General features: G+C 43.1%; 1 protein-coding gene across 2 annotated transcripts in view; it reads left to right on the top strand.

The window, feature by feature from the left end:
* Positions 1-12157, top strand: part of PPARGC1A (PPARG coactivator 1 alpha) — a 684626-nt gene that overhangs the window by 137823 nt on the left and 534646 nt on the right. The window lies entirely within an intron of this gene.

Raw genomic sequence — 12157 nt, 5'->3', positions numbered from 1 at the left:
GTCACCCCACCAGACTTATTTTCATGTCTGTCTGTCCCACCACACCATTGTTCATGTAAGTTAGGGATAATGTTCTATTCATCTTTATATCCTCAGCACCGGCACAGGGCCTGGCAAATAACTATTCCGTAGCTGTTCACGAGTGGTTGAATGAATGAATAAGAGAATGGCTTTATTTGGCTTGTCTTGCAAAAAGGTGAGACAAAACCTAGAGGTCATAAGCTGGTGACCCTCCACAGGTGGAATGGGGTGGGGCAGTGAGAGTCAGAGGAAAGATGGACTCCCAATTTTTTGCCTGTTTCACAAAGGACAAATCAGGAGGTGGTTATTTGCTTTATAACATTTCTTTACCCAATTTATAAGAACGATTCTTAGCGTGGTAAGGGATTTGGAGAGAGCACGAACTTTTTGGAATGCAATTTACAGAACCTTAAAAGCATTCATAACCTTTGATTCAACAATTTTACTTTTGGAATTATTTCCCAAGGAAACCATTGAAAATTGCAGAAATAACTTTTTGCACAAAGTCATCCATGGTAACATTATTTATTTATTATTATTTTAAATTAAATTTTATTTTTTAGAGATGGGTGGATCTTGCTATGTTGCCCAGGATGGCCTCCAACTCTTGGCCTCAAGCAGTCCTCCTTCCTTAGCCTCCCAAGTAGCTGGGATTACAGGTGCAAGCCACTGTGTTTGCCTCATGGCAGCGTTATTTATAACGCAAAAAATGGAAAAAAAAAAAAAAAACAAAAAGCCAGCTATCTACCAAAAGAAGTATGACTCAGTGTATTTTGGTATGTTCATACATTGGAATAAGATGCAGCCATAATGATGTTGATGAGAATTAGAATAACGTGAACAGTGCATGTATGTATGTAAAATTAGTGATACATGAATGTGTGATATATCATTAGTGATATATATGAACAAACGTGATGTTTGTTAAAATACAGGGATAAAAGGCATACACATTTAATAGTGATTGCTTTCATATTACAGTAAGAATGGGTGATTACTCTCTTTATATTTTTCTGTATTTTCAGTAAGTATGTATTACTTTTATAATAAGAAAAAGCCGTGAAAAAAATCCAGTTCCGTAATCCATTTAAAATTAGATGCTGGGTGCAATTTTTAGGGTACATTTTAGGAGAAAATATCCCAGCTCGAGATGTACCTTCACCATCCCTGTCTCTTCTCAGCAGCAGAAGAGACCTATAGATCAGTGTGTCCTAAGTGACAGTGTGACACAAAGCACTTGCCAACAGGGAGGTGAAAACTCTACTGCTCTGCTATTTCCTCTTGGAACCAGACACAAAATACTAGAGAGGAGGTGCTCAGGAGATGAAGGGGAACGGTTCTTGAAGAGAGGGACAGAAAGATAGAGAGAAAGGATGTGGAAAACAGAAAAAATTAAAAGAGGCATGAGGCATAAAAACGGGGGAAAAAAGGTGAAGAAATAGAAGAGAAAGACAACTGGTGTTTAGGGGAAAATGCAAAGAAAGCCCTCAACCCTTTTTATTGCTCTAGGCCTTTATTTATTTATTTATTCTGAATAATAAATCAGTAGGTGCTTTACTTTTATTTATTTATTTTTATTTAGCTATTGTAGCACTAGGCAATAAATAAATGGGCATATCCGCCTGACTTCTGTCTCCAGGAAGCATTTGCAATTCAAATTGGAAGCAAGACCAGTTTTTCCTCCCATGTATCTCAGCCACCTTGGGCAGCTGGGAGCCTTGGCCCTGGGTGATGGACTGTCATTGGTCTGTTGTCTAGACCCAAACACTTTGTTTTCCTAAATAAAGGATCCTCTGTAACATACCCTCGTGCTTATAGTTGAGGGCTGAGGAATAGGATTCAGAAAGAAGTTAGGTATTTTATACTGAAACTTTTCAGGGGTGGCTTTGAGGGATCACTTTTTTCTACTATGAACCAATCCATAAAATGGGAATACCTTGCTGACGTTGGTTGTTGGCTGGCATTCACAAAGACTTCTGATATTTGTGGAAGGAACCCTATAGAGGAGGGAAGACAAAAAGGAAAGAGGCAAGGAAGGAAATAGCCTAGTGTAGTGGAAAGAAAATTGCTTTTGACATCAAGCATCTATGGGCTGGCATCATAACTTCAGCCCTCACCTACTTCCCTAAGGACCTGATAAACACCACCTAACTTCCATGAATCTCAGTTTCCTCATCTATAAATGAACAGCCATACCTAAATCAGGGGACATTATAAAGACTCAATGACATGCTATGTGTAAAATCCTAATACATACTATGTGCTCATTTGTGTGAATCCCTGTTCCATTTATTGACTGCTTACCTTATGCCAAGAATTATGCTAAGTGATTTCCAGGGCTCCTGCCTAGCAATTTAGACAGACAACTCCCATTATTTCCTCCGAATGCAATAAAGTTGTTTTGAGTACATCCTGATAAGTAATTGCTTCCCTTAATGATACTCCAGTGGAATACAATATGGAAACCTCTGAAGGTTCTTATTCTTGAAACTAATATTTAAGTACAAGTGCTTACAATTAGTCTTGCCTCGATGTGTTCGTAGCATACCAAAAAGCCCTGGGTTTCTAAATATAGAAATCAAAATACACTGAATCCTCTGAAAGCCAAATCAGAGAACCTTATACCAAAGGAGGCTATGCTCGCACTAATCTCCAACATAACTATGTATCACATCATAGGGAACACTGTCTATCCAGTCGAACATTGTCTTAGAAATGGAAATGTTCAATGTGTTTGAAACAGCTCCCCACCTTCACATGCCCCCCAACATCCTCCACTTATAGCACATAAGGGAAGTTCTTGGAAAAACAAACTCAGTAATTAACAAACAAAACAAAACCTCGGAAAACAGAATCTGTGGATACTGATGTTTGGACAATGGGATGGAGTACTTTGCCAAGACTGTGGTTAAAAATTTCCCATGCAAATAAAAAAGTGAGAAAAACACAACCATGTGCTAAGTGAGATTCCTAGAATTCTGCCTTGTCTTTGACTTTGCGGAGCACTTCTTAGACACCACTGTCCTTTTAATCCTCACGAGGTACCTGACAATATTTTTTCAGTAGATGAAGAAAATGAGCCACAGAAAGGTTAATTCACTTTCTGAAGATTATAGTGATTTGGTTAATCATCAAGCTGGAATGCGAGTAGAGCTTATTCTTTGGGCTTCAGTTTTCTCATCTATAAAATGGGAAAGGATTGTTGGGGAGAATCAAAGGAGTTAGTGTATGAAAAGGCGAGGTACTTGGTTCTCACGGTGTGACTGGCAGACCAGTAGCATTGGCATTACATGGGAATGTAATGCCAATTGTCCAGTTAGAAATACAAAATTCCTGTTAGAAATACAGGATCCCAGACACTACCCCAGAACTCCTAAAACTTTGGGGTGGGGTGTGAGGATGCAACAGTCTGTGTTTTAACAAGGCTTCCAAGTGATTCTGATGCCACCCTGAATTTGAGAGCCAATGGACTAGTTTCTATGTTCTGACTTTTCTCTTAGTGCCTTTTTTTTGTTGTTGTTGGAGTCTTCCTCTGTTGCACAGGCTGGAGTGCAGTGGCACTAACTCAGCTCACTGCAACCAGCACCTCCCAGGTTTAAGAGATTCTCCTGCCTCAACCTCCTGAGTAGATGGGGTTACAGGCACCCGCCACTACACCTGGCTAATTTCTGTACTTTTAGTAGAATCAGGGTTTTACCATGTTGACCAGGCTGGTCTTGAACTCATGACCTCAGGTGATCCTCCCTCCTTGGCCTCCCAAAGTGCTGGGATTACAGGTGTGAGCCACTGCACACCGCCACTAGTGACAATTTTATAGGCCCAGTTTGGGCTCTATACTATAAACCACAGATTAGAGGCTCAAGAGTTTGATTTTTTCTTTGCTGTTTCTAACTTGCTCTCTGCCTCTGGTAAGATGGAGAAGCTCTCTATACCATGAGATCCTTTGCTGAAAAGCAGAGAGAACAGAATAAAAACATAAGTGAAGCATTATAAAATGATTAGGAAAAACTTTGCAGATTGAGTATTTGGAACAAACAGGTAATAGTCATTTGTGAATGAATCATGAAACTCAGAAATAGTAAAAAATATATTACATTGATTAAAAAAATTTTAAATGTATTTTTAAGTATTTGAAATGTCAGAAAGAGAGGAAGATGGAAACTGTCAATTAGCTCATATTCCTATTATACTTTTTTTTTTTTGAGATGGAGTCTTGCTCTGTTGCCCAGGCTGGAGTGCAGCAGCACAATCTCAGCTCAGTGTAACCACCACCTCCTGGGTTCAAGTGATTCTCATGCCTCTCAGCCTCCTGAGTAGCTGGGATTACAGGCGCGTGTCACCACGCCCAGCTAATTTTTGTAGTTTTTGTAGAGACAGGGTTTCGCCATGTTGGCCAGTCTGGTCTCGAACTCCTGACCTCAAATGATCTGCCCGCCTTGGCCTCTCAAAGTGCTGGGATCACAGGTGTCAGCCACAACGCCTGGCCTCTTATTACACTTTTAAAGTATTTACTCATCTGTTCTTCCATCTTAGACTCACTATGAATATTTCAGGTTGGTAAATAAGAAAGAAATTGTCTTCAATATACAGTTGAGGAAACTGAGACTCAGTGAGGCTGAGCAAATTTCTGAAATATACACTTCAGAAAATTAATGTTAATAGACTATCGCATCTGTTAACTCCCTCAGCCTGTGGCCTTTCCTTTCTAGATTTCTCTACTTGCCTATTATGTATTTCGGGAAGCACAGATATTCATTTACATTTCAACTTTGTTGTTGAAAACTTGTAAGTTTTACAACTTTTTAGCTACTATTTTGGTAAGTTTCACATACACAAAATGAAAAATGTACTCTGAGTTCTTGCACATATTGAAATGATAAGTGATAAGAAATGAGACACAAGGTAAAGATGTTTCATTAATTCATTGGTTTGTTCCTTTGTTCATTCAACAAGTGTTTATTGAGGATTTACTCTGTTCTAGATACCGGGATGAATTTCTGTGTTTACCATAGTGAGCAAAATGGACCTCCATTGGATTTAATATTCTCATTTCATCATCCCTGCAATGTGGCCTTTATTAATGCATGTCGTACTAAGCCTGCTTGGCCACCCTCTCTTCTTGGGGTCATCCTAGAGGCTCCTCGACCAGCTTTAAATGCACTCTTCTAGGCCAGGCACGGTGGTTCATGCCTGTAATCCCAGCACTTTGAGAGGCCGAGGTGAATGGATTGCTTGAGCCCAGGAGTTTGAGATCAGCCTGGGCAACACAATGAGCCCCTGTCTCTATAAAAGAAAAATGAAAACAAAACAAAACAATAACAAAAACAAAAAAACCCACTGTTCTTCTGAGAACTCAGTTGTGAAAAATGGTTTGGACAACCAAAGCAGCATGTAGACTACTGCCCGACGTCAACAACTGGCTAAATAAACACAGAGTTTACCTCAGTGACAACACATGGACCCAGGGAGGGGAATATCACACACCGGGGCCTGTCAAGGGGTTGGGGGCAAGGGGAGGGAGAGCATTAGGACAAATACCTAATGCATGTGGGGCTTAAAACCTATATGATGGGTTGACAGGTGCAGCAAACCACCATGGCCCATGTATACTTATGTAACAAACCTGCATGTTCTGCACATGTATCCCAGAACTTAAAAAAAAAAATTTATATATATATATATTAAAAAAATAAACACAGAGTTCACCTTAGAGGCAAGTATGGTCTTTCTGCATGAGAAATGGAAGGTTGCACATTATGCTGAAGATGCAACTGACATGATAGGGGTAAATGCTTTGTGTACATGAGTACAACTGCTCCATGGTGGCAGATCTTATGAAGTGAAGATTCAATAAACAAATAGGCATTCATTTATTTAACAATATTTTTTGAGATGCTACTATAGGCCAGAAACTGTCCTGGGGATTGAGACTATAGCAATAAACAAGATGGGCATGTTCTGTCCTTCTGGAACTTGTTTGCTACCTAAGGGAATTAAGAAACTGACAACTAATTAATACAATGCAGGATAAGGAGATGGTGAGTGGCTGACTAGGGGTGGGGAGGCGTGGCTCCTTTAGACAGGGTGGTCAGGATAGGCCTGTTGGTGGAGGGGAGATATTTTCTGAGATCTGAGTGCTGTGAAGGAGCAGCTCAGGTTGAAAGCTAAGAAAGCGTATTCCAGGGAAAGGGAACTGCAAACATAAAGGCTCTGAAAAGGGAATGAGCTTGGCCAGTATGGCTGGAGGGTGCATTTATTGAGTGCACAGCATTGTGCTGGGCAAAGTGGGGATGGGCAAGGTTTTCTGGAGAGGTGGGCAAAATCAAAATAGGAGATTTAGTCTTGACCTTTAAGGAGATAACGTATAGTTGTGAAGCAAAAAACAGCATGAAGAATATTACTAGAACAATGAATGGTAAGGCTAGATGCCTATCTTTAAATGTACCCAGGAACTTGGAGGAAGGGCATATCAGTAGAGGATTCAGAGAGGGGATCATGATAGAGGTAGGGGATTAGGCACATGGGCAGAAGGAAAGAGAAGGGGACCCTTTTAGAGGGACAACAGCAGTAGAGACTATGTCTTAGAGGAGTCAAATGGAAAAAGTTGCCTGCCAAAGAGTGGTGTGGCTGCATGGATGATGAAAGCCTGGGTTCTGAAGCCAGCCTGCCTGGATTGGGCTCCCAGCTCCACCCCTTCCCAGCTGTGTGGTTTTGAGTGTGCTGGGTCTCAGTTTCTCATTTATAAAACCAGGGTCATAATAGTGCCTATGTGTTTTGGCTATTTATTGCTGCCTAATAATCCTCCCCACAATCTAGTGGCTTAAAATACTAATTTGTTATTCTCTCTTACAATTTTGGGGGTTAACTGGGGTCAGCTGAGTGGTCTGTCATGGAGCTTCTCCTGTGGCTGGGGCTGGAGTCAGCTGAAGGCTCGACTGGGCTGGATGTGCAAGATAGTGCCTTCATGTACGTGCCTGGCACCCGGGCTGGCATGGTTGCAACAGCTGGGGGCTGGAAGGGCATTCTTTCCCCAGGACCTCTCCCTGCAACCAGCTCGAGTTTCCTCCCTGCAGTCTCAGGGGAGTCAGACTTCTTACATTCTTTGTGCCAATTAGGTGTTAGTCATTAGTTGTAAGCTGGCTTCCCCCAGAGTGACCATTCCGACACAGAAACTGGAAAAGGCATGACATGATTTCCTGTGCACTCTATTGGTCAAAGCAGTCACATGATAGCTCAGATTCAAGGGGAGGGGACAAAGACCCCACCTCTCAATGAGAGAAATGTCAAAGAATTTATGCATCTGTGCCCATCTTTAATACACTGCACTATTTTATGGATTGCAGTGAGGATCAAAATAGATCAGTAGAGAATACTGAGTAATGCACATGGAGCATATTACATGTTCAATAATGTTCATGATGATGATAATGATAAGGGAGGGTCCTGAAAGCCAGGCAGTAGATTTGATGGTACAGCCCTGATGGGAAGGCAGGACCATCTGAAATCCTTGTGCCAGAATGATTGGAGAGGAGAGGTAGGAGAGAATACTCACTCCCTAGTTTGTGCACATTTAAGATGAAGATTTTGTTTTACTGGGTTTGCTTTGTTAGATTCTCTCATAGGCAGTCAATATCTTTTGTGCACCTACTTCATTCATTTGTGCATTTGACCTACGAAATATTCGGCATTGCACTAAGTGCTAGGTGTATACGATAGACAAAGTCCCTGCCAGTGGGGGAGCACAATTTTAAAGCAATAGTAATTATTCATGCTGGTGCTAAGACCTGTAATGAAGTTCTTAATGATCTTATGATCCCAGAAGATCATAATGGAGGAGCTTGCCTGATCTTTGCCGATGACATTCAACCTGGAACAAGGAGAAGGAGGATTGCCAGGTAAAGAGAGAGGAAGAGCCCCAGGGGGAGGGCGCAGCACAAGCAAAGGCTGAAGGTGGAGAGGAAATTGGGGCAGTCAGAAACCAGAGTGGTGGCCATTGTGGTTGAGTGCAGGAGGTTTGGGGGCCAGTGGCAGGAGCCGGAGCTGGAGAGGCAGGTAAGACCCCATCACGCAGGGCCTCAAAGGCTTGTGAAGGATTGCAGATTTTATCCTAAGGGCAATGGGGTTCACTGGAATGGTGGTATTTGAAGAGTTCCCAAAATTGCTAAGTCTTTTTGCTTGAAGAGGAAAAAAAAAAAGCTTAAAGAGATGGGAGATGGTGCTGAGGGATGAACTTGGCTGGTTTCACTTGAACAAATAAATCACCGGTTGCCATTTATCCCCAATCAGCAATAATCCCAGCATTCTCACCCTGGGTCAGTCTGGACAAAAGCTGCCCACTCTGCTCCGTTCCACATTTGTCAGCCCGTAATAGCATCCTTATCTCAGGAAATCTCTAGATTGCTCCCCAACATAAACTGTTTGCTGGGCAGCCAGGGTCAGCTGTGCCTGCTAAGCTCTCAGACTGACACAGGTGCCCTGTTTGAACTGTGGAAGGTTCAATGGAATTGAAGTGGCCAGTCCGAGGCAGTGTGTTTACTGATACAAGTTTGGTTCTGAGACTATAATTTTCCAGCACCCGTGAAAGCCACCTGCACTAACCAGTTCATGGACTGAATGGCCAAGCAGTGCATGCAGCCAAAAAGGACATTGCTTCCCCTCCACTGCCCTCAAAGAATCAGACCATTTAAAGCAAACTCCATTCATGCAAGGAGTGGGATTTCTTAGAGATTGGGATGGGGTGGGGTGGAAAAAAAACCCCTCAAGTTGCAAAATAAAACAAAAATACACATGGCCTTCACTGTTTAGTGCCAGTGTTGAATCAAAAGTAGCCTATGCTGGGAAGGGAGATGATGTTAGTTAGGTAAACCCCTTTAACTATCTGCTGGATGGGCTGGTTGTGATTAAATACTTCAAATATTTCCTAGGAGCAGTTTGAGCTGGAAAAATCCTCCTTGCCTAAAGGGTTAAAAATGTGGAACATGTTTTTGAGTGCCTCTTTTCTTTTGTTAATGGGAACTGACATTCCCTACAATCAAATGGGACTGAGCCTAATCATATTGTCCATGACAGAAGAAATTAAGGTCTGTGGTAGAAGACATTATAATGCTGACAGAATTTTCATGCTCTCCAAAAGCCCAAATTACTCTGTTTACTAAAATGACATGTTGGTTGATCTTTGTTTTAATGCTGATTGGGGGGGGCTGCTAATTTCTGTTTTGTGGGGAGGGGGTGGCCTTCAGTTTCATGCGCGTCCGTGTGAAGAGACCACCAAACAGGCTTTGTATTAGCAACATGGCTGTTTATTTCACCTGGGTGCAGGCAGGCTGAGTCTGAAAAGAGAGTCAGCGAAGGGAGATAGGGGTGGAGCCGTTTTATAGGATTTGGGAAAGTAATGGAAAATTACAGTCAAAGGGGGTTGTTCTCTGGTGGGCAGGGGCAGGGGTCACAAGGTGCTCAGTGGGGGAGCTTCTGAGCCAGGAGAAGGAAATTCATGGGGTTAATCACTCAGTTAAGGTGGGGCAGGGCCTTTTCACTTCTTTTGTGATTCTTCAGTTACTTCAGGCCATCTGGGCATATACGTGCAAGTCACAGGGGATGTGATGGCTTGGCTTGGGCTCAGAGGCCTGACATTCCTGCCTTCTTATATTAATAAGGAAAATAAAACAAAATAGTGTTGAAGTGTTGGGGCGGCAAAAATTTTTGGGGGTGGTATGGAGAGAGAATAGGTGATGTTTCTCAGGGCTGCTTCAAGCGGGATTAGGGGCGGTGTGGGAACCTAGAGTGGGAGAGATTAAGCTGAAGGGAGGTCTTGTGGTAAGGGGTGATATTGTGGGGATGTTAGAAGAAACATTTGTCGCAAAGAATGATTGGTGATGGCCTGGATACGGTTTTGTATGAATTGAAAAACTAAATGGAATAAGAGAAGGAGAAAAACAGGTATAAAAGGACTAAGAATTGGGAGGACCTAGGACATCTAATTAGAGAGTGCCTAAGGAGATTCAGCATAGTCCTGCCAGCAAAGATTATTTATTTACTTCAAGAGTTAAGAGTGGCAGTTTGGGGATAGCACGAGGAGATATCAGCTGTGAAGGCTTGGAGAAACGGTGTAAACAAGAGCAGGGCATATATGAGTAGTTGAGAACAGTGAATAGGAGTATGACTAGACAGAAGATAGTAGGGATGACAAATTATTTGGGGGCACAGTCGAAGTTGGTCTGGTGTCTGGAATGAGACTGGGGCCTAATAAAAAGGAGCGTCTATACAGGAGCTCAAATGGGCTGTCCCTTGTAGCATTCTGAGGACAGGTCTGACTTCTGAGAAGGGAAAGTGGTAAAAGTATTGTCCAGTCCTTTTTAAGTTGGTGGCTGAGCTTGGTGAGGTGTGTTTTTAATAGACCATTAGTCTGTCACTGAATACTAAGAGCCTGAAAAAATGCTTGGCTGATTTGACTAATAAAGGTTGGTCTGTTATCAGACTGTATAGAGGTGGGAAGCCTTAACTGAGGAATTATGTCTGACAGAAGGGAAGAAATGACTGCGGTGGCCTTCTCAGACCTTGTAGGAAAGGCCTCTAAAAGTATTAAAGCAGCGGCAGCCACTGCACGCAGACATGAGGGCTAGGCTAAAACAGTAAGGTCAAGTTGTTTGGACAGAAAGGCTACAGGGTGCGGTCCTGGCTCTTGTGTAAGAATTCTGACCGCACTAACCATGCCGAGGAAGGAAAGGAGTTGTTTTGTAAGGGATTGAGGTTTGGGAGATCAGCTGGACACGATCAGTAGGGAGAGCACGTGTGTTTTTACGAGAATTATGCCGAGATAGGTAACAGATGAGGATGAAATTTGGGCTTGACTGAAGTAATGGGGGCTGTCTGTGAAGCCTTGCGGCAGTACAGCCCAGGTAATTTGCTGAGCCTGATGGGTGTCAGGGTCAGTCCAAGTGAAAGCGAAGAGAGGCTGGGATGACGGGTGCAAAGGAATAGTAAAGAAAGCACGTTTGAGATCCAGAACAGAATAATGGATTGTGGAGGGAGGTACTGAGGATAGGAGAGTATATGGGTTTGGCACCATGGGGTGGATAGGCAAAACAATTTGGTTGATAAGGCATAGATCCTGAACTAACTTGTAAGGCTTGTCTGGTTTTAAGACAGGTAAAATGGGGGAATTGTAAGGAGAGTTTATAGGCTTCAAAAGGCCATGCTGTAGCAGGCGAGTGATAACAGGCTTTAATCCTTTCAAAGCTTGCTGTGGGATGGGATATTGGCATTCAGCGGGGTAAGGGTGATTAGGTTTTAATGAGATGGTAAGGGGTGCATGATCAGTCGCCAAGGAGGGAGTAGAGGTATCTTATACTTGTGGGTTAAGGTGGGAGAATACAAGAGGAGGATGCAAAGGAGGCTTTGGAGTGGGAAGAAGGGCATCGATGAGATGCGGCTATAGTCCAGGAATAGTCAGGTAAGCAGATAATTTGGTTAAAATATCTCGGCCTAATAAGGGAACTGGGCAGGTGGAGATAACTAAAAAAGAGTGCATAAAAGAGTGTTGTCTTAAGTTGGTGCCACCAGAGTTGGGGAGTTTTAAGAGGTTTAGAAGCCTGGCTGTCAATACCCACAACAGTTATGGAGGCAAGGGAAACAGGCCCTTGAAAAGAAGGTAATGTGGAGTGGGTAGCCTCCGTATTGATTAAGAAGGGGACGGACTTACCTTCCACTGTGAGAGTTACCCAAAGCTCGGCATCTGTGGTGGTCTACGGGGCTTCCGAGGCGATCGGGCAGCGTCAGTCTTCAGCCGCTAAGCCGAGAAGGAGTCAGTCAGAGAGCTTTGGGCCAGAGTTCCAGGGGCTCTGGGAGTGGCTGCCAGGTGAGTTGAACAGTCCGATTTCCAGTGGGGTCCCGCACAGATGGGACAAGGCTTAGGAGGAATCCTGGGCTGCGGGCATTCCTTGGCCTGATGGTCAGATTTCTGGCACTTGTAGCAAGCTCCTGGGGGAGGAGGTTCTAGAGGAACGCCTGGCCGCTGCGGTTCAGGCGTTTGGAAGTTCTTGTGTGCTGGAGATGTGGCTGGGGTTTGTCTCACAGTGGAGGCAAGGAATTGCAACTTTTTTCTATTATTGTACACCTTGAAGGCGAGGTTAATTAAATC

This window comes from Pan troglodytes, chromosome 3 (assembly GCF_028858775.2).
Source record: "Pan troglodytes isolate AG18354 chromosome 3, NHGRI_mPanTro3-v2.0_pri, whole genome shotgun sequence".
Classification (NCBI taxonomy): Eukaryota; Metazoa; Chordata; class Mammalia; order Primates; family Hominidae; genus Pan; species Pan troglodytes.
Note: the sequence above shows the minus strand (reverse complement) of the source record. Positions and strands in the feature narration are given on the sequence as shown.